The following is a 14,099-nucleotide window of genomic DNA, read 5'->3' on the forward strand; positions in this document are numbered from 1 at the left end:
ATCGCAGCACAATGTGTATGGCAGGCGGGCGGAAGGAAGCCCGCTCATTGCTTCTCTCCTCTGCGGCTCACCACGGAGCAGAGCACCGCTGGATCAACCACTAATGATATGTAAAGTACGATTTGCATGTCCTCTTTGAAACGCGCCTGGTCTCTAATTCAGGCCGGGCCCAGTCGCACTGTGTTCAGCGCGCTGAGAGAGATRTTTAATTACCCTGCTCTGCTGTAGGAGATGATAATTACTGAGCTGCTCTAACATGCAGGGACATAACTAACCATGTTCACTGAGCCTACTGTACAGCCGTATACAGCACGCACGTTCATATTACACAGTGCACACACAGGCAGGCGTAAATGCGCTCATTCACACTCCTACGTACACACTCTTGGAAGCATAGCTACTTCACAGATCACAGGTACCAAGAAGCCCAGTCATCATACTCATAAGTCAAGAACATGCACTCGATTTCCTGATAGATCCATCTCTCCACACACACACACACACACACACACACACACACACACACACACACACACACACACACACACACACACACACACACACACACACACACAATCTCTCTCCCTCTGCACTGGGCTTGACTTTCTTTTCTCTTTTGTTTGATGGTCATTCTGTCTGGCAGGGACTGCAACCACAGAGAAGGACTCCAGTACTAAATATACAGCTGCTGTCCTATTTTAAAAAATGCACACACAGGAGGCTATATGGAGTGTGTTCATTTCTTTGTGTTTGTTATAATGGAATGTATGCTAGGCTATTAGCCTACATGCCTTTAAGCCCCATGGTCTAGGTGTTGCATTTATACATTTCAACCCTGATAGGCTTCCCAGTGACCCTACTCCATGGGCTGAAATGTTCGCCACGGCTGGAAAGTTTTCACTCTTCATTTGATTTTTTTCCCGGAAGTTGGGGAGGTCTAAACTGTAAATCCATGCTGACTCTGCAGGCTATATTCAGGACTGGCTCTTGGCGCTGGATACTATACTCTCCTGTAGTTTTTAGTCGATACACGCACACACACACTCATGGCACGCGCGCACACACACAATGTCTCTCCCCACCCCCACACACACATTTACTAAGAGATTGTTATGCTGTGCGTCGCGGAGTAAGTGGACCGGAATTGATCAGTATTGATTGGTACWGTATTGTCCGACGGTAATGGGCCTCCCCCTCAGGACATTTTAGCAGTGTCTGACCCCTCCTCCCCCTCCCCCATCACAGCGCAATCAACCTCACTAGGGTTGGGCGATATTACAATAGTATCGTATAGCCATCGTTGATGGCGACGACATCGTGATGTGACAGACGATGGTTTAGCCTATTTGACTGGAGCCGCGCAGCAATGAACGGAGTGGTACAGCACACAAGCGACATTCCGAGTAATTTGCCAATTCCAATTTGCTATATAGCCTATTTGTTTCATTAAATATGTTAAAGAAAGCAAGGGAGAAATGTAGGCTAAAGAGTAAAGCTGGGACTATACCAGTATCGCGATACACGTAAGTATCGTGGCAAGGAAACAAAACACAACGCGGATTTAACTTCTTTAGGAAAACAGCCCTACTGTTGGAAACAAACATTCATTATGTTGTCATCCAGAGTAACATTTATGTATTTCCTAAGCCATAGCACACAATATTTTACATACAGCGGGTTTATAAGGGTTTTGTGTTCATTTTTGTTCATTTTTGAAAAAATATCGCAATAATGGTATCGTCCCGGCCCTACTAGACTGAGCGGAGGATTCCAACAAAGCCGTGCAAAATGTCCATTCTCTTTCGGAAGACATGTAGCCTTCATATAAAGCTTGTTGTTTTTGTCAGCCAATCAGAGCGACGCTACAGTCGAAGAAGCTACATGTGTAGCTAGTGAAGTGAGAGCTCACTAATACACTGCAAGAGTAACTAAAAATTACAGAATTAAACGTTGGCAAAGTGAGAGACGAGCTACCAACAGGTTGGCAATTGTTTGGAGTTGGGGGAATGCACAGCATGTAGACTCAATTGGCTACCTAGCTGGCTACGTTAGCTTAGATAGCCTCTCTAGGCTACTAGGACTTAACGGAGGGTGAATTMATTTGAAGTAAATCACTTTTTGACAGCATCCCTTTTGATTTGAACAAAACYTTCCATACATACCCATGGAAGAAGTGKCCAGAAAGGGATTTTTTGGACCTGAATGCCAAAACATTCAAGAGATAAAGGTGCTCAAAGTTGACCCGTTTTGCATACCCCACAATACCAAGAGACATTCATGCCTTCACCACTGGGGGCATATGTTTTGTTAATTTTTGTTTTCAACCTTTTTTTTAATGTCAAATATCAAGATTCAGACCCCTTGACTTTTYCCACATTTTGTTATGTTACATTCTTATTCTAAAATGGATTAAATGAAAAAATGTAATGACAAAAGCGAAAACAGGTGTTTAGAAATGTTTGCAAATGTATTAAAAATAAAAACAGATACCTTACCCTTTGCTATGAGACTCGAAATTGAGCTCAGGTGCACCCTGTTTCCAGTGATCATCCTTGATGTTTCTACAACTTGATTGGAGTACACCTGTGGTAAATTCAATTGATTGGACATGATTTGGAAAGGCACACACCTGTCTAAATAAGGTCCCACAGTTGACAGGGCATGTCAGAGCAAAAACTAAGCCATGAGGTCGAAGGAATTGTCTATAGAGCTCCGAGACAGAATTGTGTCGAGGCACAGATCTGGGGAAGGGTAAAAATGTCTGCAGCATTGAAGGTCCCCAAGAACACAGTGGCCTCCATCATTCTTAAATGGAAGAAGTTTGGAACCACCAAGACTCTTCCTAGAGCTGGCCGCCCGGCTAAACTGAGCAATCGGGGGAGAAGGGCCTTCGTCAGGGAGGTGACCAAGAAGCCGATGGTCACTCTGACAGAGCTCCAGAGTTCCTCTGTGGAGATGGGAGAACCTTCCAGAAGGACAACCATCTCTGCAGCACTCCAACAATCAGGCCTTTATGGTAGAGTGGCCAGACGGAAGCCACTCCTCAGTAAAAGGCACATGACAGCCCGCTTGGAGTTTTCCAATAGGCACCTAAAGGACTGATATATGCAAATCACCAAGATGCTCTGGTCTGATGAAACCAAGATTGAACTCTTTGGCCTGAATGCCAAGCGTCAGGTCTGGAGGAAACCTGGCACCATTCCTACGGTAAAGCATGGTGGTTGCAGCATCATGCTGTGGGATGTTTTTCAGTGGCAGGGACTGGGATATACGGATATATAGGGAAAGATGAGCGAAGCAAGTAGAGATCCTTCACGAAAACCTGCTCTGACGGGCTCATCTTCCATCAGGTTCATCTTCCACCAGGACAACGACCCTAAGCACACAGCCAARACAATGCAGTAGTGCCTTCGGGACAGGTGTGCCAAGCTTGTAGCGTCAAACCCAAGCAGAATCCATGCTGTAATCGCTGCCAAAGTTGCTTCAACAAAGTACTGAGTAAATGCTCTGAATACTTATGTAAATGTGATATTTCTGTTTTATTTTTGATACATTTGCAAAATGTTCTATAAACCTGTTTGCCTTGTCATTATGGGGTATTGTGTATATATTGAGAGGGGGGAATGATTTAATCAATTTTAGAATAAGGCTGTAACGTAACAAAATGTGGAAAAAGTCAAKGTCTGAATTCTTTCCGAATGCACTRTATGTTGTAGTATACGCTTCGAACACACCGACAGGGTCTTGGCGCTAAATAGTATGCAGCATCATCTGGATATGTATGCAACAAAGTTCAACATTCACCTTCTGCTACCATTTCTGTCAAGCCATCTACGCATACAGTTTGACGCATAAATCCAACGTATGCACCACACCGAACGCACTGCAACTGCTTCTGCAACGCAATGCTGCAAGGCAAACACAGCGTTTAATTGGAAATGAATGTAATTCTGGTGTACCAAAATGCAATGACGCTGTCGGTGGGTTCGAAGCGTTAGACCCTACTTTATATCATCTGAGGTTTTTGTGTTGTGCCTGCCATCGGTGGAGAGACAACATGCTCTTGAATACAGGGTGGGTGTCATTTCAATCATAGAATGGACCTATCACTTCAGACCACTGCAATTCATCTCGTACACCGTGACTTTTTATTTTATTTTGTAAATATTTTTGTAAATAAATAAATACCAATATTTGTTTTTACAAATTACTATCACAAAGATGGCCGCTGGTCCAACCACCATAACGTAAATGGTCATGTCTATTCTATTATCTATATTTCTATGATTTCAGTAGGTTTCCTAATGAAGGATTGACAGTGTAATTTAAAACAACATATATTCCCATTTTCTGGGTGGACCTCCAACCATCTTTGTGGTACCATTTGAAAGTTATTGAAATTTGATTACAAAATGGGTTTGACAACCCTGTTTGTAAGCTTTTCAATTATATCAATCTCAAGCGTTTATATTTTCCATTGATGAAGACATGTCTCATGGTATGGTGGGAGCACTTATCTCAATGTGTTTCGTCCAAAAAGTCCCTTTCGGCACACATCTACAATGGGCAAATATGTATGGATGGTTTTGTTCAAATCGAAAGGGGTGTTATCAAAAAGTGATTGAATTCACATGGATTTAGGCTACCCTGTAGTCAAGACAGGCCCTGTCACATGGGATGATCATTTCTTCTTCTCTCTGTCTCCCATCTGCTCCTATCTCACACACCCCGCCCATCCATCTTTGCTCCATGTGCGCGCTACASAGCCACAGACACACACCCACCTGTCACATCCTGAAGCTGCCTCCGCCAGGAAGGATATTAGAAAATATCTGCCTCCCGAGTAGGCTCTGCCCATTTTAAACAACATCTTTTGTCATGATGTGTCCAGTTGTGAATGTGATTTCACTCTATAGCCTAATGGTGGTTATAGTTTTTGTTTTCCCGCCCAATTGTATTTTTTTGAGGGGTTGGCCATTTGTATATCACAGTGTTTTATGAGTACATAATCACGATAGGACAAAAGTTGACATCGCCCAACCGTAAACCTCACCCCGTCCTCCCCCTGCCCTCCCCCATATTTGATCACCCCACCCTCTTGCATACCCTTTCACATCACTCACTCCGGTTCCGAGCAACCCAACACCATTTTTTTTTACCGAGCCTACATCAACCCTGTTCCTCATCCCACTACTTTGTAGCCTACCCTCGGCTTGCCCCCAGTCCTACAACCTCCACCGACACACACCAACCTCCCATGCACTGGCACTAGCACTCTGAGTGCAGGAGTCCCCTGGCTCACCCTGCTGCTGTCGTTTTGTTCAGGAGAACATTCCGGTGCACAGGAAGAGGAAATCAGGAAGTACGGAGGGGCAGGGCATTGGCACGGTGGGGGAGGTCAAGGATACAGAGGGATAGTCATCAAGGACGAGGTTGAGGGTGAGTGAGAGAAATACAGAGAGACATGGGAAGAAAAGGGGGAAAGATAGAGAAAAACAGGGAGCGAGAGAGAGGAATGAAGGTGTCCGCATGCTTCCCAGCCAAAACAGTTCGGAAGAGTTTGTGYATATATTATAGGGACATTTTGTGACAGTTAATTTTCGACTTTAGTAGTTTTTTTCTCTACTGTTCGGGCACACAATTTCTTTTCTCTCTCGACAAGTCAAAGTCGGTAGTCGGAGTCTACACGTAGGGATTCTTCAATGAAGTCTTTGTCATTCAACGAGAGGGACGAATTGTTTTCATGCCCATTTCTTGAATCGAGAAATACTGCACCAAACAGCTTAGTTAGATGTAAAATTGCGTGACTAAATGGACACAGTAGTATTGCTTTTTTCTYGTTTTCCAAGCGAAGGTCTTTAAGGGACTATGCAAACACACTTGTTCGGTGCCAGCGGCTAGGTGCCAGCCGAACTGAAGCATGTTGATGCCTTAAGAGGAAGAGAAAGGGAGAAAGAAACAGATGAATGTTGTAGGGATAACTGGTGGGTTTGTGTATTTAGGAGACTATGGTGTGTGCCACTGAGTGGTTGGATGTAGGCCTCGTGTGTGTTTAAGACACAGACAGAGCCCCTGGCATCCACGTCTCCTCATCACACAATAGACTCACTGCTGGACTGATGAGCCTGGAACTGACAACAGACACACACACACACACACACACCCCTCTGCCGGACTGTACCCACTCAACTCCTCACACATCTTCCATTCATATCAGAGCTCAGTCAGCCTACTTGGAATGTTATTACCGGTTAACAAATAAACCTTATGAATCTGCTAGAAAAGTAGCAAAATTCATGTTTTGCGGTGTGTTTCTCTCTTTTGGCCTAGATCTTCCCAATTTGTGGCAGTGTAGTTTTCCTCTGGCTACCTGGAGGCTTTGTCAGGGCTCTCTGATGTTTCACTCAAAATGTCCCCCGTTAAACTTTTAAACAACCGGTAGTTGTCTCTTCTGTTCCCTAATAACAGAGAGCAGTAGTTCTAACTTCTTACCATTTGTTCCTCTTGTGTTCCAGGCAGCAGAGCGGTGATAAACTTCCCCTGTCCCCGCCTCGCTGATCCCCTGTGAGTCAACACACACACGGACCACGCCCGATTCACCCGCACAGCTGACGCCTGGAGGAGGTAGGCTAAATGAGGAACAACAATGTGTGTGCGCACGTATGTGTTCGTAACACTGTTATTTTACAGCAGCAGGGCAATACGTGGTCGGCTGTAAAAGTGAAGGAAGTCACGGAAAGTGTGTTGCATGATTTGTGTCCCTATCTGCAGATTTTTATTGCCTTCAGATGACAGCTTGAAAGACTGGTTCAATACTCAGCGAAACTCCCCACCTCCCACCAGTAGAGTTTGGGGTTTCATTTGCATAGTCGACACGGGACTGTTTTGATTGGTTAGTGCCTGCTTCTGTCTATGCGTCCGTTTGTTGTAGCCTGAATGTTGACAACATTTTTATGTGGTTCTACTCTTATTGAGAGATTGAATGTGGTCGTAAGTGTGTATGTTCGCACACGAACCCATTATTGAATGGGGGCGTAAGTGTGTATGTTTGCACACGAACCCATTAGGGATACTGGAAGTCTTCTGTGCGACCAGCCTTAACCTTGGGGCATCACCTGATCCTCTGTTATATAACAGCCGTCCTGTGTGTTGTCAATGTTAACAGCCAGGGGGAGATTAAGGGGTGTGTTTGACGTCTGTGGCTGAGTCTTAGGCCCTTTTCCCGCTACGAGAGATGCGGTGTGGCGAAAGTTTTCAGTTCATATTACATCCTTGCTTTGCCTTTCGTTGTGGCTGGCAAAGCGTCATTCTTGGTCCGCAGTTCAAATTGACCCTAAATATCACAGTAGCCACTAGCCAGTAAGCACAATTTATTTAACAATCTGAGAAACTTTTCTTCTGAAATATAATACACTATTGAATAATACAACCAAACCAGATTACACTSTTGAATAATGCAACAATTGACAAGCGCGGGTTTATTTTCTCATCCGTACGTATTCAATTAGTTGAAAATACACAACTAACTCCTGTTGGCTAGCTATCTAACAAACAACATTCTTCATGATCAAGTAACGTCAGCATATCAATAATGAACGTTTACCCCTCCCGTACTAACAAAAGTACATTCACGTTATCATACAGCGTCATTCATATTATAATATAGGCTACACAGCTAGGCAACGTCATCTAGCAAACTAGTTAGCTAGTTTGACAAGATCATTTCTTCATCCTCCTCACATCAACGTGCTGTCTGTTAGCCGAATGCTGACGTTTAGCTGAACCATAGCTAGACGGGAGCTCTTAGGCTTACACTAGCGTATTAGCGCTACCTTAGAACAAACCAGATAAAAGCCAATTGCGTCTGACAACGTTGAACATTTCATAATGTAACCGGCTGTTTCTAAAATTTCAGGTAGAAAAATAGAGGGTATTTTTGCAAAAAGTCTTAAGCAGGATTTATTTATTTATTTTTTGATTTTTAGCGCTGCCTCTACCTCTTACTCATATGAAATAGATCTACACTTAACCATATAGTCCTGGTTTTACTGTACTGGTAATAGTCACTTAAATGCACTACGTCCGATAGGGCTGTGAGTTGCCTGGGACCTCACGGTATGATATCACGATACTTAGGTGTCGATACGATATGTATTGCGATTCTATATGTATTGCAATTCAATACTGTGATTTTTATTGAGATTCCACGGTCCAAACATATTGCTCACCATATGTCTGCTGCAGAGGGACAAGAGAGAGCCATGAGAAAACAACAAGTTTTGAGAAGTCATGGAAATAAAAGTGCTTTAAAAAAAAAAAAAAAAACTGGCTCCCTTTTTATAAAGAAGATGGAGAACAAGCTATGAAGGCACAGCCAACTAGCGTAAAAATAATATTAAGATATTGTAAAAACGACATGTTGTATATTCAAAAACAATATCATGATATGTAGCTATTGATTCCTCCCCCCCCCCCCCCCCCCCCCCCATATCACTAACGACCGAGGCGAGTCATGTTCCTATTCAGTCCGAAAGTCGAGTACTGCGTCTGAATCCACTGTAGCCCTACTAAGCTACACCACAGACTTTTAGCGGTAGTGATGCAGTTGGCTGCTGTTAGCTTTCCCTCTTTCTGAGTCTGAGAATTCCCCCTGTTCTCTAAAGTGGCTGTCTACCCCAGGGGAAAGGCCCAGCGCTAGGTTGCACCACAGCTGTAGATTAAAGTGGCAGTAAATTGAAGTCGATGCAAAGGTCTCAGTGAAATGATGATGAATGCTTTATTTGCATAGCTGATTGGGGTTAAAAGTACCACTGGCTCTGCATGACGGCCTCGGGTCACATTTTAGAAACGAGCTGTAACAGTAAGTCTCTTTTTTAAACCTGAACCAATGGTATGTAGATGAGGGCTCATTTCTTCCAGTCAGAGGGAGGGGGAGTTCAGATGTTGCATGGCCTTGTGCTGATGTGTAAATCTTACTACCTCCTAATGTTATCAATGTAAAGATTTGTGTAAGCCAGTGTCATGGCAGAGACAACAAGGCGTCTAATATAGCGACCTTCAACGTATCTCCCTCCCCTCGCAACAACTCCTCAAACTTCCACTGCCCTTCACCCTACTTCAGATCACAGGCAACCAAGTGGAGGAGGGGAAGATTGTAGGTCGCCCCTCATTCCCCGCCCATGCACCCTTCTCGTGTGTGTGTGTGTGTGTGTGTGTGTGTGTGTGTGTGTGTGTGCACAATACAAATGCGCACGTGTCTCTGTGTGTGTATCACTCCCTGCCAATGCTTCTCCTCCAGGCTAGCGTTCTGTCTGTATGACGGAGTAGACCACAGCAGTGACAGTAGAGGTTATCAGGGATAGAGTGCAAAACAATGTCACAGGAAATCAATGGAGACCATCACAGCCGTGCCAGGAGAGGCAGCACAGAGACCCTGATCCTGACGAGACCCGTCACTGCCAGGTTCAGTAGGGAAGCGCAGCAGACCTGGAGGACACACTAAGACAGGGTTGAAAAACGAGGGCTGCAGTGTGTGTGCAAGCTTTTCCAAGCCGTCACTTTATCTCAAACACTGCAGCCCTCCAGGACCAGAGTCAGGCTAAGTTGGCCAAGTATCACACAACTGTCCCGGGGAAAACCATAGATAGGCCTTTTATCATGTTCATGTGGAACAGGGGTTTGGTTAGGGTCAGAGCTGTGGTCAGGTTGCAGGGGAAGCCAGTGGGGTGAGATCAGGTAGACGGAGAGACGGTTCATCCTGGAAGAGCTCGAGACCGACACAACCCACTGAAGCGACAGTAAGGTCCTAGTCATCTCCACCACTCACTAATCATCTATTCATTCATTATCAGGTCAAAGTTTTCACTCATTACAACAATTTTGTCTCCTAATAAGGATTAAGGACGCTAACATTTTGGCAAACTGAACAGACATTAAGGGTCTCGTGCCATTTCCTCCCGTCACTCTCGATCAGTTTGCAAAGTACTGTTTGGCTACATATATTTCCGCCCTTTATTCTCGTCTTCATGTATATTTTACCCCGGTCCTGGAGGTTGTGTATGAAGACCACTCAGCCCAGTCTCTGTTGTAGTCTATCTATACCAGGGCTGGTATTAGTAAAGCATCTCAGAGTAGGAATACTGATCTCGGATCAGGTCCCCCTGTCTACATAATCTGAATGCTGATTGGCTGACAGCCGTGGTATATCAGCCGGGTGTGACAACACATGTATTTGCACTGCTCTAATTACGTTGGTAACCAGTTTATAATAGCAGTAAGGCACATCGGGGGTTTGTGGAATATGGCCAATATACCACGGCTAAGCTCTGTATCCAGGCACTCCGTGTTGTACGTAAGAACAACTCTTAGCCGCGGTATATCGGCCATATACCACACCCCCCTGCCTTATTGCTTAATTCTGTCGCCATTCTATGCGTAGGCTACCTCTTTATCGCAAATGCATTATTATCCTGCGTGGCGGTCTGTTCCACAAGTGACTTTTTCCTTGACCTCGGTCACTTGGCTCTGTCACGATACGTAACCGCTCTCTCCGTCTGGAGCATGTGCACAATAATTCCGCTGGTAGCTGTAGCTCTCTCGTTGCTCTCTCTGTGATTATGGCGAGCGACTAGTGTGATTACCAGCTCCAGTGTGTGTTTTGCGTTGTGTGGGCCAGGGGTACACAGGCACTCCGAGCGGGAGGCGGTGGGGGGGAGCATCTTCAGAGGCCTCACTAATTGCTATGGGAGTAATTAAAAGGCATTACATTCCTGCTTTACGTCTTCTGTAGTTTGGGCCAGAGCTGTGTCTGCCTGGGGGTGGCTCAAAGCCCTTCATGTTCCTGTGGCTCCTGTTTCCTATGGCACTTGCCATTTTCTGCCTACCCCTACTTAACTCTGTTTAGTTATTTTCATTGTTTGGGGATAAAACTCATCCCTTTCACCTATGTGGGCCATCCTCTGTGCCTTGGGTTGCGATGGGTCTGTCTGGAGGAGTTTTCTTGCAGCTCTTGTTTTGGGCCGTGGCGAGCCCATCTCTTTCAGTTTGGCAAAGGTTCCGTGAACTGTGAAGGCTAGCGGCGACATCGAATAACGTAACGTTTCACATTTTAGTTGAATTAGAAACGTATCAGTGCACCGCATAACCAGATGTGTTTGCCAAACACGTCCTGTTTCGTTGCGTGGCTGCGGTTAGTCTGTGTCTGTCCGCCCTCCCAGTAGTAGTTGTGGCCCAGTTCTGCTCTGTCTGTCGGCCTTGGCACAGTGTTGTGGACACCCAGAGACATGACAGAACTTCCACTCTCTCCTGACCTGCGTTCAGCTAAATAAAGGGCCCTTTCTCCGGCTGTTGCAGCCGGGACCGATCTGGGATTGGGACTGATAGCGTATCAAAGCCAACGCGCCTGGATGAGGGAAGATTTTGTGCCGGAGCAGCAGGATCAGAGCAGAACCCTTCGGAAGGGGCCTTTTTGAATCGCCTGTCTTTCTCCAAAACAAAGACATGATGCATTTGTGTGGTGAACTGGTGCTCAACTGACTGGGGGGGTTTTGTTCACTGCAAATGAGTTTTGTACATGGTATGTGTGCATGTGTGTAATGCTGTCACATGCCAAAAGTGAATCACAGAGGATTGTGCAGAACTTACACACGATTCATTCACTCTCTGCCTTGTGAGATGTGACACTCAATATTATTCAAATTCGGCCGAGTAGAATGATGAATAGAAGCTTGTGTGGGAAATGATTACGATCCTCACAAAACATATTTTCCCCTCGGTACCAGTAGCTAACATCCGTTAAACAATGTCAGACTGAGAAATTGCCTGGATCATAAGCTTACTGGAGACAGATGTTGGGATGGAATGAGAACAAGGATTGGCGGATCATGAGCCTGAATGGAGAGAGATAGAAACACGGGGATGAAGCCAAAGAAACCGATAGGGATGGAGCGACGAAGGAGAGGAAGGAGTGTGAGCGGAGAAGAGACTGAATAAAATGGCGATAGATGAGCCTAGGTATAAGGGACACAGAAAGAGAGAGAGTATAACATTAGAGAGTTTTGAGCAGAGAAGACCCTGAATAAAGCAGAGGTGGATTAGGAGTCTAGGGAGGCTTTTTATAGCGACGGGGCGGTGGTGAAGCCTGATTCTTTGTGACTGCCATATTAAGGCGAGTCATTTTGGTTCAGTGAACACGTTCCTGCTCTCTTGCTCCTCGCGGTCTCTCGACTCTGTCACTTTCTCCCCCTTTCGGTTTCCCTCCCCCCTAGCGTTCTACTGTTCTGTCGCTTTACATTCTCTCCCCCCCTTCTCGGTATTCTATTCACCCTTCCCCTCCTTAGCTGAGTATGAAGTAGCTTAGTTGTGTGCATCCTCCTTTGTTTCTTTCTGAAAACCCCATGGCAAGGGAGGGTGAGAATGGACAGAAGGATGGGTGGAGTAGGGTCGGGCGATATTACGATAGTATCTGATATCGAAGATGATCGACAGCCATCGTCGATGGGGGCGACATTGTGATGTGACAGGCTATGTATAGCCCATTTCAACTTGACTGGCACCACGCAGTAAGGGGCTGACTGGGTAGCCCACAGCAAGGCCGTGCCATGTGGCCCATTCCTTTGTTATAGCCTGCACAACCTATTTCAATAAATATGCTAAAAACAATTTATAGAATGCAAGAGAATAATGTAGACAGAGATTTTCATCAAAGCAGCGCAAAATGTCCAGTCAGAMAATGTTTGTTTTTTCAAAACATTTCGGCTGATCTGGGCAATATAGCTGACGCCCATTTCATTCTCTTTTTTTTGTGTGGACACTACGGTGTCTTAATTATTTTAAAAGACATATTTTGTATTTTCTCTCCATTTCATATGAATATGACCAGTTTTTTTTCCGGCCACGCTACTTCGTGATCAAACTATGAATTTATCTAACGGAGTTCTCAGAACATTTTAAGTTATTGAATAACCTAACCTAACCACTGCATGGCCACTGCACCATCCTCGATCGCATGGCGCCACAGGGGATGTTGCGAACAGCCCGGTACATCACTAGGGCCGAGCTCCCTGCCATCCAGGCCCTCTATATCAGGCGGTGTGAAAGGAAGGCCCGGAAAATTGTTAGACTCCAGCCACCCAAGCCATAAACTGTTCTCTCTGCTTCCGCACGGCAAGCGGTACCGGAGCATCAAGTGTGACAGAAACAGGCTCCTGAACAGCTTCTATCTCTAAGCCATAAGACTGCTAAATAGCTAACAAAATGGCTACACAGACTATCTGCATTCTTCTATTTTATTATCTCTATTCACACACTCACTCTATGCACACTCTACACACACACACACACACACACACATGCATTCATACTGACTCTACACACACTATGCTTCTCACGATACCAACAAACGATATGATACCAGGCCAAGTATCACGATGCTTAGTATCGAAATACCACGGTGGGAAAAAATCAGTGGCTTAGCATCCCCGTCCCCCCAACGCTTGTTCACGTTTTTTWAWTTTTTTWAAATGTTCTCCAAAAAACTGTCTCTGACATTCACACTTCTACTCAATACAACCCGTTGAATTTAACGTCACACTGTTCAGTGTACAATAGAACTCTGCATAGAATGGCTGATTTGCTCATATTTGCAAAGGCCTAACTGTGATTTGGCTGGATGAATGGGAGGAAGGAATATACATCAGTGGAGGCTGCTGAAGGGAGGACGGCTCAATAATAATGGCTGGAACGGCATCAAAACACACAGAAACCATGTGTTTGATACCATTCCACTCATCCGCAGCAGCCATTATCACGAGCCCATCCTCCCAAATGAAGATGCCACCAACCTCCTGTGATACACATGCATAATGATCTGCATGTCATTGTGTCAGTAAGGGGAAAACACTGCATGAAGCCTTTACTCTTCAGTACACACACATACAACTTTCTCTCTCTCACACACACACACACACGCACATGCACACTGCTCCCAACTTTTAAAACGTTAGGCACCACACAGAATTTAAGGAGCACCAGAAATAAAGAGATTTTTATCTAGTTTAGGCTTAGATTAGGCCTAATATGAATCCTACCTTTTTGAAGCA

At 45.1% G+C, this 14,099-nt stretch overlaps 1 protein-coding gene across 4 annotated transcripts in view; it reads left to right on the top strand.

The window, feature by feature from the left end:
- sipa1l3 (signal-induced proliferation-associated 1 like 3) overlaps nt 1-14,099 on the top strand; it is a 97,187-nt gene that overhangs the window by 37,378 nt on the left and 45,710 nt on the right. For 3 of the 4 annotated variants that reach the window (XM_023982659.2, XM_023982656.2, XM_023982658.2), the window contains exon 2: nt 6,516-6,624. The gene's annotated coding sequence lies outside the window, so the exon portion shown is untranslated. Of the gene's footprint in view, nt 1-6,515; nt 6,625-6,771; nt 6,893-14,099 lie in introns of all 4 variants that reach the window. The other variant, XM_023982657.2, reaches the window with a different exon arrangement.

Source organism: Salvelinus sp. IW2-2015, linkage group LG4p (genome assembly GCF_002910315.2).
Source record: "Salvelinus sp. IW2-2015 linkage group LG4p, ASM291031v2, whole genome shotgun sequence".
In the NCBI taxonomy this organism is placed as follows: domain Eukaryota; kingdom Metazoa; phylum Chordata; class Actinopteri; order Salmoniformes; family Salmonidae; genus Salvelinus; species Salvelinus sp. IW2-2015.